Below are 15,227 nucleotides of genomic sequence, written 5' to 3' on the forward strand. Positions count from 1 at the left end.
AAAGGTTTCATTATAATCTATTCCTTCTTTCTGTGAATAACCTTTACCAACTAATCTTGATTTGTTTCTGATTACTTCTCCATCTTCATTAAGTTTATTCCTATATACCCATTTAGTTTCAATTACATTTTTGTCTTTAGGTCGAGGAACCAATGTCCAAGTATTGTTCTTTTCAATTTGTTCTAATTCATCTTCCATTGCTTTTATCCAATTTTCATCCTTACATGCTTCAATGACATATGTTGGTTCAATTTGAGAAATCAAACATACCTCTTCATTTTCCAGTCTTCATCTAGTCATAACACATTGATTCTTGTTTCCAATTATCTGATTCTCTGAATGATACAATCTTACATACCTGGGTTTGTTCTGATTAACATTCATAGGCAATAGTTATTCAGTCATTGTTGAGTTTTCTTATGATGTCGGTGTAACTGGGTCTTCATTTTGTACTAGTGGAGTCTATGTTGGTTCATTTATAGTCATTTCAACTATCGGTTCAACAGATCTTGAATCTCCTCTAAAGTTTTCATCTATCTTCACATTAGTACTCTCTTAAAAGTATAAACCATTGCATTCGCTACTTCTCTCCAATACACATGAGGTAGATTTGCTTCCATTAACATTGTTCTTGCTGCATCCAGAATAGTTTTGTTCTTCCTTTCCACAACACCATTCTGCTAGAGTGTCCGAGGTGCTTATAGTTGTCTTTTGATTCCATTCACTTCATAGAATGCATTAAATTCTCTAGATGTAAATTCTCCTCCCTGATTTGATCTCAAACATTTGATTTTCTTGCTTGTTTCATTCTCTACCATTCCCTTGAATATCTTGAATATTCTAAAAGCTTTTGATTTCTCCTTGAGAAAAGTAACCCAACACATTCTAAAATAATCATCAATTATTAGCATAAAGTATCTATCACCTTGTAGACTTCTCGTTCTTGCTGGACCACATAAGTCAGTATGAATTAAATCAAGAATATTATTATATTTCTCAGTAATTCTTTTAAATGTTGTTCTAACTTGCTTTCCCATTTGGCATTCCTTACATACTGGATTATGAGGTTTCACAATCTTAGGTAAATCCCTTACTGCCTTAGTTAAACTTATCTTTACAATACAATCAAAATTTACATGATAGAGTCTTTTATGCCATAACTAAATTTCATTAATGTGTGCAATCAAACATGTTTTACCACTAGAATTCAAGTGAAAGATATTACCTTTAGTCTGATTATCAGTTGCAATCTCCAATCCAATTCTATTTATGATTTTGCATTTACCATTCTTGAACTGAAACTGAAATCCTTTCTCAACTAACTGACCAACACTCAAAAGATTATGCTTTAAACCTTCTACATAATAAACATTGTCAGTATTATGCTTACCATCTAGGGATATACTGTCATTTCCTTTGATTTGACAAGCTTTATTATATCCAAACCTTACTAGACCTCCATGAATTTATTGAAATGATAATAATTTTCTTTTATCACCAGTCATATGATGTGAGCATCAAAATCTATAATCCTTTCATCCTTTTCTTCAATTTTTGCTGCCAGTGCCTTCTCTACCGGTTTGACAATAGGTGTCGGTTTATCTTCCTTTATTGCAACAAAATCCCATCCACTATCTATTGGATCTTCATCTGAGTCATCTGTAACACCTTCATCTACATAGTAACATGACTTATCTTTTTTTTCTTGAATCTGTATCACTGATATTCAGGGTTAGGCCTATATGATCTTTTTGCTTCTTCCCTTAGTCTTGTATGTCTATCAGGACATCTAGATGCTATATGACCAACTTTATTGCAGTTAAAACATTTGAAAGGTGCTTTACCTTCATACTTACTCCCTGTTGGACCTTTAGGCATCTTCCTTGCAAAAAGTGCTTCAAGTTCTTCATTTTCTCTCCTCATATCTTCAAGTTCTTTTGCATAAAGTGATTTCCAATCATTTTTGTCAGATGATGATGATGCTGATGACGATGATGATGATGCTTTGAAAGATAAATTAGTCTTCACAGTAGCAACAGGACCAAACTCTTCAAGTTCAAATGTAGAAAGTTTTCCAAACAAAGTATCTCTAGAAACTGAAGTATTAGGCATTGTTCTCATTTCATTAATAGTAGTCACTTTCATTTTGTAAGCCATTGGAAAAGCTCTTAAAAATTTAGACACAATTTCATCTTCACTTAAGGATTCTCCACAATATTGTATTCCTAAAACAATTTCATTAACTCTTTCCATAAATGCAGAAATTCTTTCAACTTCTTCCATTTTCAAGTTTTCATACCTGACCTAATAACATTCTAGTTTTTCAATTTTGACAGTGGTATCTCCTTCATTCAGTGTCTCTAGTTTATCCCAAATAGCTTTAGCAATGGATCGGTCTGATAATCCCATGATTTTCTGATTTGATAATGCACTCAAAAGTGCTTCTCTTGCTTTGCTATCATTGTCCATGTCCTTAGCCAATGCTGGTGGATGAGGTTGATTCAGAACAGGAGAAACATAGCCATTCTTTGTAACATCCCATATATCTCTTCCACTGCAGTTCAAATGTGTTTCCATTCTGATCCTCCATATACCATAGTTAGTTCCATCAAGCTTTGAACTATCCTTCTTGAAAATATTTGTTGCCATAGGATCTCCTCAAGCTGTTAGACTTTTGCAAAAAGAGGACTATGCTCTGATACCAATTGTTAGGTCTTGAGAAGGACAACTGAGAGGGGGGGTGAATCAATTGTTAAATTGTTCTCAATAATTTATAAACCAAATGAAAATTATTCCAACTTAAACTTAATGTCGGTAAACCAAAATTAAGTGCTGGTAAAATAGGTTAACAAATATAACAATATTGGTGTAACTTAATGCATGAAATAGAAACAGAAACAATATCCACAACACATAACACAAAGATTTTGACATGGAAACCTGGTAAGGGAAAAACCCCGATGGGAAACCTTACCCACAATCAGATGATACTATTGCAGATAGTATGTGTATACAAAATGGGGTCTGCACATGCAGAAAGGCTAACTGCCTAGAGCTCACTGCTCAATCACAAATTAGGAGTCACACTGACAACACAATTGGATGGTTAAATCCAATGATAATGTACTACTCAAAATAGCATCTCCAATGCTGGATTCAGTATCAGTTAGGCTTTGAACATGAGTTTCAAAACACCTTCATAACCTTCCTTCAACCTTTTAATAATGTCTTCATGATTCGCACAAGGATCTGCTTATTTTCGCTCTTCAATATTTGAACACACTCATCATTATTACCACGATCTTCAATAAGATCTTACAATCATATATACAAAACCTAAGACAAAACGAATAGGTCGCCTGACTAAAGATATTACAATTAAATCAATTACAAATAAGTCTTGATGTAATACAACATGTCAGCTCAATGCATTTACCACAATAACTAATCAATAAAACAATCTCCATGACATGTCGTGCTAATCTAGAATACTGGTCCATAACCTAGACTTATTTGCCGGTAAAGGCAAATCTGTCAACCCGATTAGACCAATAAGAAAAACACCAAAACCAAACTTCCAATCCATGTCTTCGACATAACCAAATGATCTCCAAGTTATCATCGCTACTGGTGAACAATATAACCTGCTAGTGAACACATATCGGTGACTATGCATAAGTCACTAACCATATACCAGTGAACATAATGTAAACCTCCAAGAAGATAAGTGTTGACATCAATGACAAAACCAATGCAACATATGACAAATTCATTTATAATACCAACACTCCCAATAAGATATCTCTGTTGTCTATAGAAAGGCAAGTGATGAGCATCATCTTCCCTACTAGGGCAATCTAAATAAGGTCTCCAAATGAAATGCTACAAGATATCAAGTTGATTTCTCCAATACAAGGTGTTACCTGAACCCCTATGTCTAATCCCTGGTGTATATTTGTATGCACATGGCTCCTTAGGCTGCAAGCCAACATGAATAATTGGCCTCGAGATAAAAAAGTGCTCCCAAGCCCAAGTATGGAGCAATGTCACACCACAGTTGATCGATCGGTATCCTAAGTAAACAATGTTGTGCATTTGATAATAAACCATAGCTAAGAGACAAGGACCCCAAACATATAATCGATGATGAACAATCATATCATGTTTCCCTCTTCCCAATCCAACTAGAAAGCCATGGCCTCGTCTGTCAGCAATAAGAAAACCACCTATGATACTGCACAATACTATAGTAAGATCATCATAGATTAGTGATCCCAAGGGATATCATAATGACCACTGATTCATAAATCCTACTCCTCACACTCAAAAAGGGCACACAGTCTATCGATGCCATCGTCGTGATCATATACAACTGCACCATGGATGGGAATATGCAGTATACGCCAAACATCCTCTAAGTTAATAGATGCCTCACCAGTAGGAAGATGGAAGGTACATGTCTCAGAATGCCACCGCTCTACTAACGTAGTGATCAAGACCATGTTGGCTGTAATCTCTAGCAAATGTAAAACATGATATAATACCAGATGTCGGATATGCACAACCTCCTCATCCAAAAAATCAGCTCAAAGATCAAGACCACTGGGTCTACTATGTCAGAAATATAACACTCCAATATTCTCCTGCACGAAAAAAATATTGAACATATCAGATATCGGATGACACGATTAAAAAAAAAGAAGAATGATTATGTGCATGACAAAAAAACTTCAATTTACAACAAATGTGTAATTATTAATTCTTATGCGTATCATTAAACACTTTTGTGGTACATTTAAAGCTTATATGTGAAAGTTAACACTTATGCGTAACAGTTATCACTAATGCATAAAGAGACAGACTAATATGCAACACTCTAATGCGTGATACATATGTGAATGCAGTACACTTAGAGCTAATGCATAATATTAAAGGCGTATGCATAAAAAATGACAGGCGATTGCGTGATGACTAAAAATTAGGGCTCTAGAAAAAATAAGAAAAATTGACAAAATCGGGAAAGAAATTGAGGAAAAGTTTGGACAAATACCATGTTGCCCATCCCAGGTGGTCTCTGATAAGAACGTACTCACTCGGACAAGTGCAGTCGTTCCCTATAGCCAGCCATGATGATCAAATACTCGCAAGAAATAAAAGGACTCATAATGATCTCCAAGAACTCAACACAATGCAAATGAGCAAATGAAATGGCAAAATCACTACTTATAGCTCAAAATTAGGGTTTTTCCCACTCCAACGCCCATGGTCCATGTGAACTTCAATGAACTTGTAGGCTACTCAAACGATCTCAAAACCGCACGAAACTTCACACGATTTCTCACTATAATGATATCGAAAATATGGTCTCAATTTCTAAAATTTTCGACCACTTTTTCCGAGGGGGCATATTTACACTATACAGCATCACTGGGGCATACTGGGGCATGAATTTTTTTCATTTTCTTTGAAACAATTTTGTATTGACTTTGTCTCAAAGAGGGGAAAATGTAGACACCTAAAAATGTCTCATTGATCATGTCCTAATTATTCGTCTAATTGATTAAATAATTATTTAATTATTTAATTAAGCTAGTTAATCGTATTCTTTTAAGTTTCATATTTCTTCTATAATCTTATTAATTATTCCAAATTCAATTCTATCATCATTTAATAATTTAACCATTTTCTAATGTTAAATAAATATTTATTATTTAATTAATTCTGATTAATTCCTCTATTTAAATAATCTTTATTATTTAAATAAATTAATTCTCATTTTCTTCTCTAATCATGTAACGATTAACCCTCTTCTAAATATTAATTCATATTTATTATTTAATTAATTATAATTTTAATCCTTTATGTAAAATAATCTTTATTATTTAATTAAATTCCATTTCTAAATAATTAAGTAATTTATTTAAATTATTTAATTAACTAATTAATTATTCCAATTCCAAATCCTTAAATTCTAATTTAATTTAATTTCATTTAATTATTCTAATTCAAATTTGTCTAATTTCAAATACATGTGCATGATTTCAAAAATCAAATTGAAAATCAAAGTAAAGTTCTAAATATATTCAAATAAAAAAATGAATTTAAAATAAATTCAATATTTGAATTAAATCTCATGCAAAGATTAAATTGAAAATCTAAGTCAAAGTGCAAGCACATGCTAAATTAATTAATCAATCAATCAATTAATTAATTAATTAATTCAATTATCTTTTCAATTCCTATGTCTATCTTCTAGTTAGTTTTTTTCTAAATAAAGCTCTCAATCAGCTTTCAATCAGTTAAATATTTCATCCTCTTTATTTCCTCCAATCCGCCTTTTTCATCTTTTAATCAACTTTTTTCTCAGCCAGTTAACTCATTTATCTATTCAATCAATTGAGTTCTACCTCCAAATCAGTAGTTCAACTATCAATCAGCATGTGAGCTCACTTGAGTTCAACATCTTAATCAATATGTTCCACCTCTCAATCAATACTCTCCAATAATCTATAAATTGACCATTCAATCTCCATTTTCAACAATCACGAACTTTGAATCTTTGTGTCATTTGTAGGTTGCCAGTAGGATATCTGAGAGCCATCATACCACAAAGAGGAGAAGAACAATGGAAGCAATATGCAGTCATGAAATAGGGAGTTTTAATTGATTATTTTACATTCCTATTTTCTTGATTGTGTTATTTCATTGAGTTTGTTTAGGATTCTTTAGTTGAATAGGGATTCATGATTTCCCTTTTATTTCTGATTGAATGAAGATGAATTCTAGCATACATGGATATAATTCATTAGAAAATAAAATGCATAATATATGTTAGTCGATATGAAACTTATGGGTATATTAGAAGACTTAACTTACTTTTTATATAAAATCTAACTCAAATATAAATATATTGGCTATATCTTCATTATTGATTGGATAAAAAAAAGTATCACACTTCATAACAATTTTTTAATATTTTATTGTACAAATGTAGCTAAATTATGTTTTTGTTTTTATTTAATAATCTTATTTTTAAATATATATTTAAATAATAGAGATGATATTTTTATAGTTCATGTTGTGTTAATAATGTAGTACTTTAATTTTTCATGTAGTTGATATATGAATGATTGTTAATCATTATCATTTTTAATTATAATAAATATGATGAGAACAAAAATCTCTACGCACTTGACATTTTCATTTTTCATACGTTCATAATGTCGAATTGATTTTCCCATTTTGTCAACTATAAAATGTTCCATTTTCATTTCTCATACATTTATTATGCCTCAAATAGATTGTCCCATCTAGTCAATTAAAAAAATAATAATCATTTTCATTTTGACTATAAATGATCCATTTGTATTTTTAATGCATTCATTTTGCCTTGCAAGTTAGCAATCCACTAATACATACACCTTTTTATTTTGGGTTACATCATATAGATGGATGTTTACATCATATATTTTTTTATATTAGAAGCAGCCAAAAAAGGGGGCTGACCTGTAGGAACAATGAGGACAGTGGAAGAACCACTGTCTACATATAATCAGTAGAGTTATAGCCTTTTACCTCTATCAAAAACAATTATCATTCTACGAGAGTTTAGCAGGAATAAAGCAGTAATAAGCAGATTTTTAGGCATATGCCATGCAGGGCAATAAACATAGAAATTTAACCAAAAACATAGGCTAACGCTATCCGCCCGCAGGCTACTAAACATAAACAAAAAACCAGCTTTCTGCTGCATTCAGAGAGTTACTTATTTTTCCCATGGCTCCTCTTGGGGAGGAGCTTTCTTGCCCATTCCTTGGTGAGAAATTTAAACAAGGCCTTGCAGTCCTCATCATCCTTGAATTTACCCTTGGATGCATTTTCCTACATGAGGCACAAAGTGGTAGCCGAGCAGGGCATCACATTCAATGCAAATTTAGAGACATCATGCATTTTGGATTCTGTCGCCTCCAGTCTGCTGGTGATATCTAGCACATTATCAAAAAGGGCCACCATTTTTTGTTATGGAGGAGTATAATTGAAATATTACATCATATTGTTATGGAGGAGCATAATTCAAATATTACAATGTTATGTGGGTTTGAATCTAAGTCACACGTTATTACATTTTGTAATCTATAATATTGATTCTCTTCTTTCAATAGAAAAATCATTTCAATAAATAATTTTATATTGAAAGCTACTACCCATCATCAAATTATAATAGATTTTGATGAAGACACATGGAGATGGATATAGGAAATTTAATTTTAAAGCGCATCACCAAATTGTAAGAGATATTGATGAAGACATATGGTGATGGATATACGGAATTTGATTTTAAAATGATGTTGCTAATACAAGTATGTCTTTCTATAAAATATTCAAAATGATTTTGGTAGGTCTTATATAATGTTTAGTACTTTCTTTCAATTTATTAGTACAATAATTTTAAAAATTGTTAGTATATCTATTTTGAATAAATTTACATAAATTATGTTGAATGATATTATATTTGAACTAATTATTGTACTTATTATTTTGAGATATTATTCTATTTATATTACTATCCATTAAGATGTTTTTTAATTCAATTATTTTTTAAATATAAAATATAATTTTTTTTATTTAAAATATATAATATATTTATTATAACCAAATAAACAGTTTTTTTATTAACAGCATTAACGCTATCTATATTTCAACTCTATGTTGGCATTAGTTTGTCATTGATGTCAACCAGTATGAAGGATGGAGTGTGTAAGTAGACAGAAAAGGTATGTTACCAGTACACATGAAGTGCAACATCTACTGGTAAGCAAGCAAAGGATAAAAGGGATGTGATCACCGGTATACAAATAGAAGTACAATGCAACCAGTAAATGGACTTAGTGGATGTTTGATGGCAGATCAACTTGATCCACTGACAGAGAAGAGGTTAGCAGGTATGAAGGTCCACCGGTGAGGATAGGTTAAATCGGCAAGGTGAGTTGAATTGGTGGTGTGTCTTGATTGGTAAATAATGACAAACTGACTTAGCAGTCTAAAGATGATGCCAAACTGACATAGAAGACCAAAACAGAGGTGGATGTCGACAAGGACGATAGGTGGACACCAGGTGGTGAGCACACAAAGGTCGGTGAAGTGTTCATAGATGTGGTACTTGATGAGTAGTTCAACATTAATGGAGAGCCCACAAATCATGGGACAGTGGCAGGATGTTGCGACTTGAGGGAGATAGAGTGGCAAGGTGATTGAACTGATCTTGCAGGATGATCTGATCCTTATGCTCATTGGCTGAAGGAAACAACTGAGCAATTAATGGTGTTTGACAGAGCAATGCCGATAAGCATGTTGCAGACATCTAAAAAAAGAAAACACACATTGGAAGGAGAGGAGATGGCGGTGTTGATTGATGTGATGTAGATCATCATTCCAGAAAAGAAGATCCAATTAGATTTGATATGGATTAAGTTGGTAGAGGAAAACCCTAGCACACCACCATTTGAATGTTGCCTTTAGTGGGAACATTTAGATATAAATATGTGAACTGAAGACTGAAGGGATTGATGCTGAATGCTAGTGGTGAGAAGAGTGAGTGTTTGAGGAAGTGGAGAGAAGTCATTTTGAGAAATATCCCGCTGAAAATCAATGTGTATGAGTGTTAGCAGGTTGAACCGGTGAGAGGTTCTAATCGGCAGAGACAGAGTAACCAGTGAACTATTATAGTCTTAATAGTCAAGCGTACCAGTAGGGATTGAAAGGTTAGGAAAGCATCCAAGTGTGGTACTGTGCAGTGTGAGGTTCAGAGAAAGAGAAGAAAGGAAGAGAGTAATTGGTAAGTGATCAGAGAGAAATCTGATAACCGGCAATGGAAGAAACAATGAAATAGAGGAGGTTGGTAACCAGTAGACATTAGTTGATCAGGTGTTATAAAAATCATTTGCAACAAGGTGCTATTATTGTATCAAGTTATATTTTATTGTAGTACACCGAGTTGGTGCTTGGTGCAGGGGTTGGTACTCCTTGGGATGGTGCCCTAAATCATTGTAATCTATTGTTTTATTGTGAGGCTAGTTTGGAGCAGTAGACTCCAATAGCATTTATCACCAAGGTTTTCCCATGTTAGGTTTTCCTTGTACATATGGTGTTGTGAGTTGTGCATTTGTCTGTTTTCCTTTTTGATATCCTCTCATATCTTACCGGTTTGATTTCTTAGTGCTTAGGTTGTTAAACGGTACTCAAAACTTGGTTTAAAAGGTAAAGATCTCTTAGGAACCACTGATTCACCCCCCTCTCTATGGTACATTTTTTTCAACACTCTACATAATTAAAGTTACATACAAATTACAAAATATAATAAATAATTAATATATAGTTACTCTTATTTTTTCTATTACTATCCTTTTTAATCTTTATTTCTTTTTCTTTTCTTTTCTTTTTATTTATTTTTAAAATTTATTATTTTATCTTTTATTGTCCTTAATGTATTATACTTAATTAATTTATTATATTAATGATCAATGAAAATAACTCTTATAAATAAAACTTAATGTCAAATAGAAATAAAGTAAATAATGTAAGTAAACTAAAATAAATAATTTTTTAATTAAAACTAATAATTGTGAAATAAATTTACTATGAAAATGGAGAATAGAAAGGAAACAAGTGAAGAAGAAAGATATGATAGGGGGTGAAAACTAGTCACAAAGAGGAGAAGAGATATTGACCATAAGTAAAGGTTTACAAAATAGACTAGGGGAAGAGTACTAACCATTATAGCTAGCTTTGCAAACCCTAAGCTCCTATTTATAGAATATTGGATTTCAACATTTTTGTGTAGTTGTCTTCATATGTGACTTAACTGCCTATTGTAAGGAAAGAACAATGCGTAAATGTCTTCCCTAGAGTTAAATTCAAAGAGGATAGGAGCAGAGATTACTTTTAAATTCAATTTAAGATGCACATTTCTAGAATGATGGAGTGAACAAAAGATACACACAAGCATAAAGAACACACATAATTTATGTGGGAAAAACCCTTACAGGTGAAAAACATGCCACCAAAGCAAAAATCACTTGTGATGTACAGTAAAAGGGGCACAAGGTATAAAAGACACAGTTCAAACGTTAGCAAATTACTCACAACCAAAACCAAATACAAATAAACCTAAAAACCTTAACATGCACATCAAGAGAGATATAAAGCACACAATAAGAAGCCTACATAAACAAAAAAGCGAAAGAAGACCCCCCAAGATGCTCCTCAAAATGCTCATAGATGTTCCTCCCTTGTTCCTCTCCTCTCCAAGTCCCACATGAATGTAGCTCTCAGCTTTTTGCACTATCCATGGATGTCATATGGAGATTCAAGATGGTTGTGAAAATGAAAACAAATGTTGATGCAAGTGTAAATGATTTACTATGAGAAAGCACCTAATTAGTCTATGTAAATTTTAGTAAAAGAACAATGCAATTGCTTCTAAATGCTCTCTTTAAAATGACTATAAGTTTGATGCACAAAGACTTCTAATTTTTTAAAATGAAGAATAAGAGCTCTATTTATAGGGGAAATAGGGTGATGGATGGTCAAGATTGAGTAATCTTAACAATGGCAAGGATTGATGGGTTTATGATCCATGTGATGGCTTTCAACCCAATCCATGATGACAAATATCAACATGAGATGGCTTAAGAGGAGAGGGAAGAAGCACTAAATGCTTGAGATGACATGAAGGTTAACTTGGGAGGGTTTGGTTAGGCTTGAGTTAGTGAATAAAGCTTTTATCCAATGAATAATGCCTTTATCCAATGGGTAAACTCTTGTGCAAGAGTTAGTGGAGATAACCATGGTCAAAGAAATGAATTCTTGAATAGACCCATGAGTTAAATGAGGGTTGAGTTAGAGGGAAAGCCTCTAACCATGTGGGTGAGTTGAGTTTAACCATTAATGGTTATGTAATAGCCTTAAATGGTTATGCAAGAACCATAAATGGTTTAGAAAACTTCGGGATTAACTTGTTGAAGATATAAGGAATTTAATGCTTTTCAAAGACTTTGGAGGCTTTGAGAAGTGACTTCTCTTTGCTGAGGAATTTGACAATAATTAGGGAGGGGGATTAGGCTAATTTGGAATGGATTGGAAAAATCTAGAAGGGGTTTAGGAGGCAAGTGGGATTGGTGGTTGAGAGAAAATAGGATTTTATTTAGAAATATAATCTATTTATTGATGCAACTTGCATTTGTAGAAGAATGCAAGTGGGGGCGGTTTAGAGATTTAAATAAATATTTATTTATTTATTTTCAATGTGGAGAGAGGTTAATTAAACAAATATGCTTTATTCATTTAATTAATTGTTAGAGTATGGTTTACTAAATTAATTTAAATAAATTGAATAATTTATTTAATTAATAGAAGAAGAGGTTTAAGATGAATTAATTAAATATCAATTTAATTAACTGTTAATTGATGGTTAAATAATCAAATAAATACTAAATATTCATTTAATTACGTGGACAGATTTATGTGTCTACATTTTTCCCTCTTTGAGATGATGCGGTTTATCGCGTCATTTCAAATAAAGAAAGATGGGTATGAGAAATATGCACCATAAATATTAATTTAGTGGGTGGTATGCCCCCTCGAGAGATGGGCCGAAAAACTTTGAAATATCGGGCGATCTCTCGAAAAAGAAAAAGAAGTCGGGGTGAGGTAGAATAGAAGAGATTAGAAATAATGGTGAAAGAATGGGAGAAGACGGAGTGAATACGGAGAAACGACAAGCCTTGAAAGTACACGGGGGTCACGGTGCAAATGTAGTGTTTGTGCTTTTGATTCATATTGTACAATTGATCAAAATTGTTTGGAAAATCTGGTGCAATCAGTTGAATTGCCCTGGTTGAGTCAAAGCATGACAGTTGATGTCAGTTATTCACTTGGACTGGATAAAGTCTGAAAAAGTGAGTCAAAGTGACCTATTGTGACTTAGACAATTGATGTAATTGCCCGATGAAGTAAAGGTATCTGAAGCAAAATACTCATTGAGACTTAGACAATTGATGTAATTGTTGGTTTTTTATTGTGTTTGATGGGTTGATCAATTGATAGTGTTTGTGTTGTAGGTTGTTTGTGGCGTTTGATGGACTTAGCGTACTTATTGAGACTAGGCAATTGATGTAAATGCATGTTGTAGTCTAGGATTGCCAGAATTGATTACATGTTGAGACCCGAGGATACTTGATCAAAAAGTATCTATTTATAGTTTAGGTGTACGTGAGTCAATGTACCTATGTAGATAGAGTAACTTGCTTGGCTTATAGGATGACCTAGGATGGGAAACGCAACCCCTCCTGTTAGAGATGGACGGTGATGAACGTGGCTTGATTGGGTTGATGGGATATAATGTAGGGTATGTGATGCTAATGATCCAGATGGGGAGGGTGAGGGGGGATTCAATGTTAAATAGAAGGTATGGAGGACCTAGGACCCATTCCTATGTAAGATGAGCAAAATAGAGTATCCATTGTCATGACTATGTATGAATGATATGCAGTGATATAGATTTATGGATGGATGGAATGAAATAGAATGCAATATATATAGATGAGATGAAATGGAAATCCATGGCTTATTCACAATGCTTATTTTTCATCATCAAGCATGGTAGTATCGATCTTGGCCGAGGTATCATAAACCAAGGTTGAACATTTCACCTGTAAACAAACATCACAGACAAGGAAAGTTCCCCTCCATTCTAGTTCATTACAAATGGTCAAGGTATACATTGTAGTCAATAAGCCATAGTGATCAATGACTGTATTTTTGCATAGGATCACATAGCTTAGTGAACTTCCCATATACACACCATTAGCATATGCCCTAGAAATTCATTGGAACAATCCGTAGACAACAAACAAAGAAAAAGATATCGGGAACCATCCTGGCTACTCTAATCACTTGTGGATATCTTGGAGTAGCGTAGGAACTTGATATAAATAAACAAATAACAAATCAACCAATTGCTTATCACCCAGACCAAATTTTCTTGTCAAAGAAAATGTTACCATGTCTTGTTTGTGAGGAAGGATGCATCCTTGTGAAGATGGTTTGTGTGCAGATGTTTTGATTGGTTGGTTGATTTGATAGGTGATCATCATTTGAGTAGCTCAAAATGTTATTTTGTGTCTTTTGTGATGTGTATGTACAAGGAATATGTTAGGATTCCCAAAGATACTAAGAGGGGGGGCTGAATTAGTATCTGACCGGTAAAATAATTTTCTTAACTTATAATATGAAAAGCATATTAAAACTGTGTACCGGTAAACCAGAAATAATGCAGCAAATAAGAACAACAACCACAACATGAAAAGCACACCATAACACAATATTTTAACAAGAAAACTCGGTGTGGGAAAAACCTCGGTGGGATTTGTGACCCACAATATTCACTTACTAGCCAATAAGAGAATATTACTACTTACAATAGGGGCCTACACATGCAAGAAGGCCAAGTGCCTAGAGCTCACTGCTCAATTACAAAAGAAGTCACACTGACTTAAAAAGTTGGATTATACAAATCCAATGTCTTGTACTGCTTCAAATCAGCATCTGCTATGCCAAATTCAGTACCGGTTTAAGCTCTGCAATATACATAAACCCTTATCCTAATAGTTCACACATTAGGTCTACTATATTCCTTTCATACTTCGCATTATACACACCTTCTAAATGATCTACAATGATCTCATACATATATGAGTCATATTACAATCCGCCATGTCGAATTGCAAACGATTTTACAATTAATTACAAAATATGTTTATACTAAATTCATGTCGGCCAGGGTGCCGATAATCTTTCTTTTGGTGCCGGTGATTTGTATGTCAGTGTAGAGTCTGTCGATGTCAGTGCCTATGTCTGCCTGCTGATATCACATGATTGTAAGGTTTCCATCAATGACAATACCTTCAATCACCTACAATTTCTCATTGGAGTGTACATTTGCCAACAATCTCCCCCTTTGGCATTGATGGCAAGACTCATGAGAAAAATCAAAAAGTGTCCAAAATGATGTCCAAAAAGAATCTGCCAAAATTGTCTTACCAAAACTGTGTGCCCAAAAATGTATGCTCCCCTTGAGTTGATGATGTCTTGTTCTGATCATTTTTCTCGTCGCACTACTCCCCCTTTGACATCAATAGAAAAGGTTGTCATTCATTGTCAGTGGAGTG

The sequence above is a fragment of the Cryptomeria japonica genome, chromosome 10 (genome assembly GCF_030272615.1).
Source record: "Cryptomeria japonica chromosome 10, Sugi_1.0, whole genome shotgun sequence".
Classification (NCBI taxonomy): domain Eukaryota; kingdom Viridiplantae; phylum Streptophyta; class Pinopsida; order Cupressales; family Cupressaceae; genus Cryptomeria; species Cryptomeria japonica.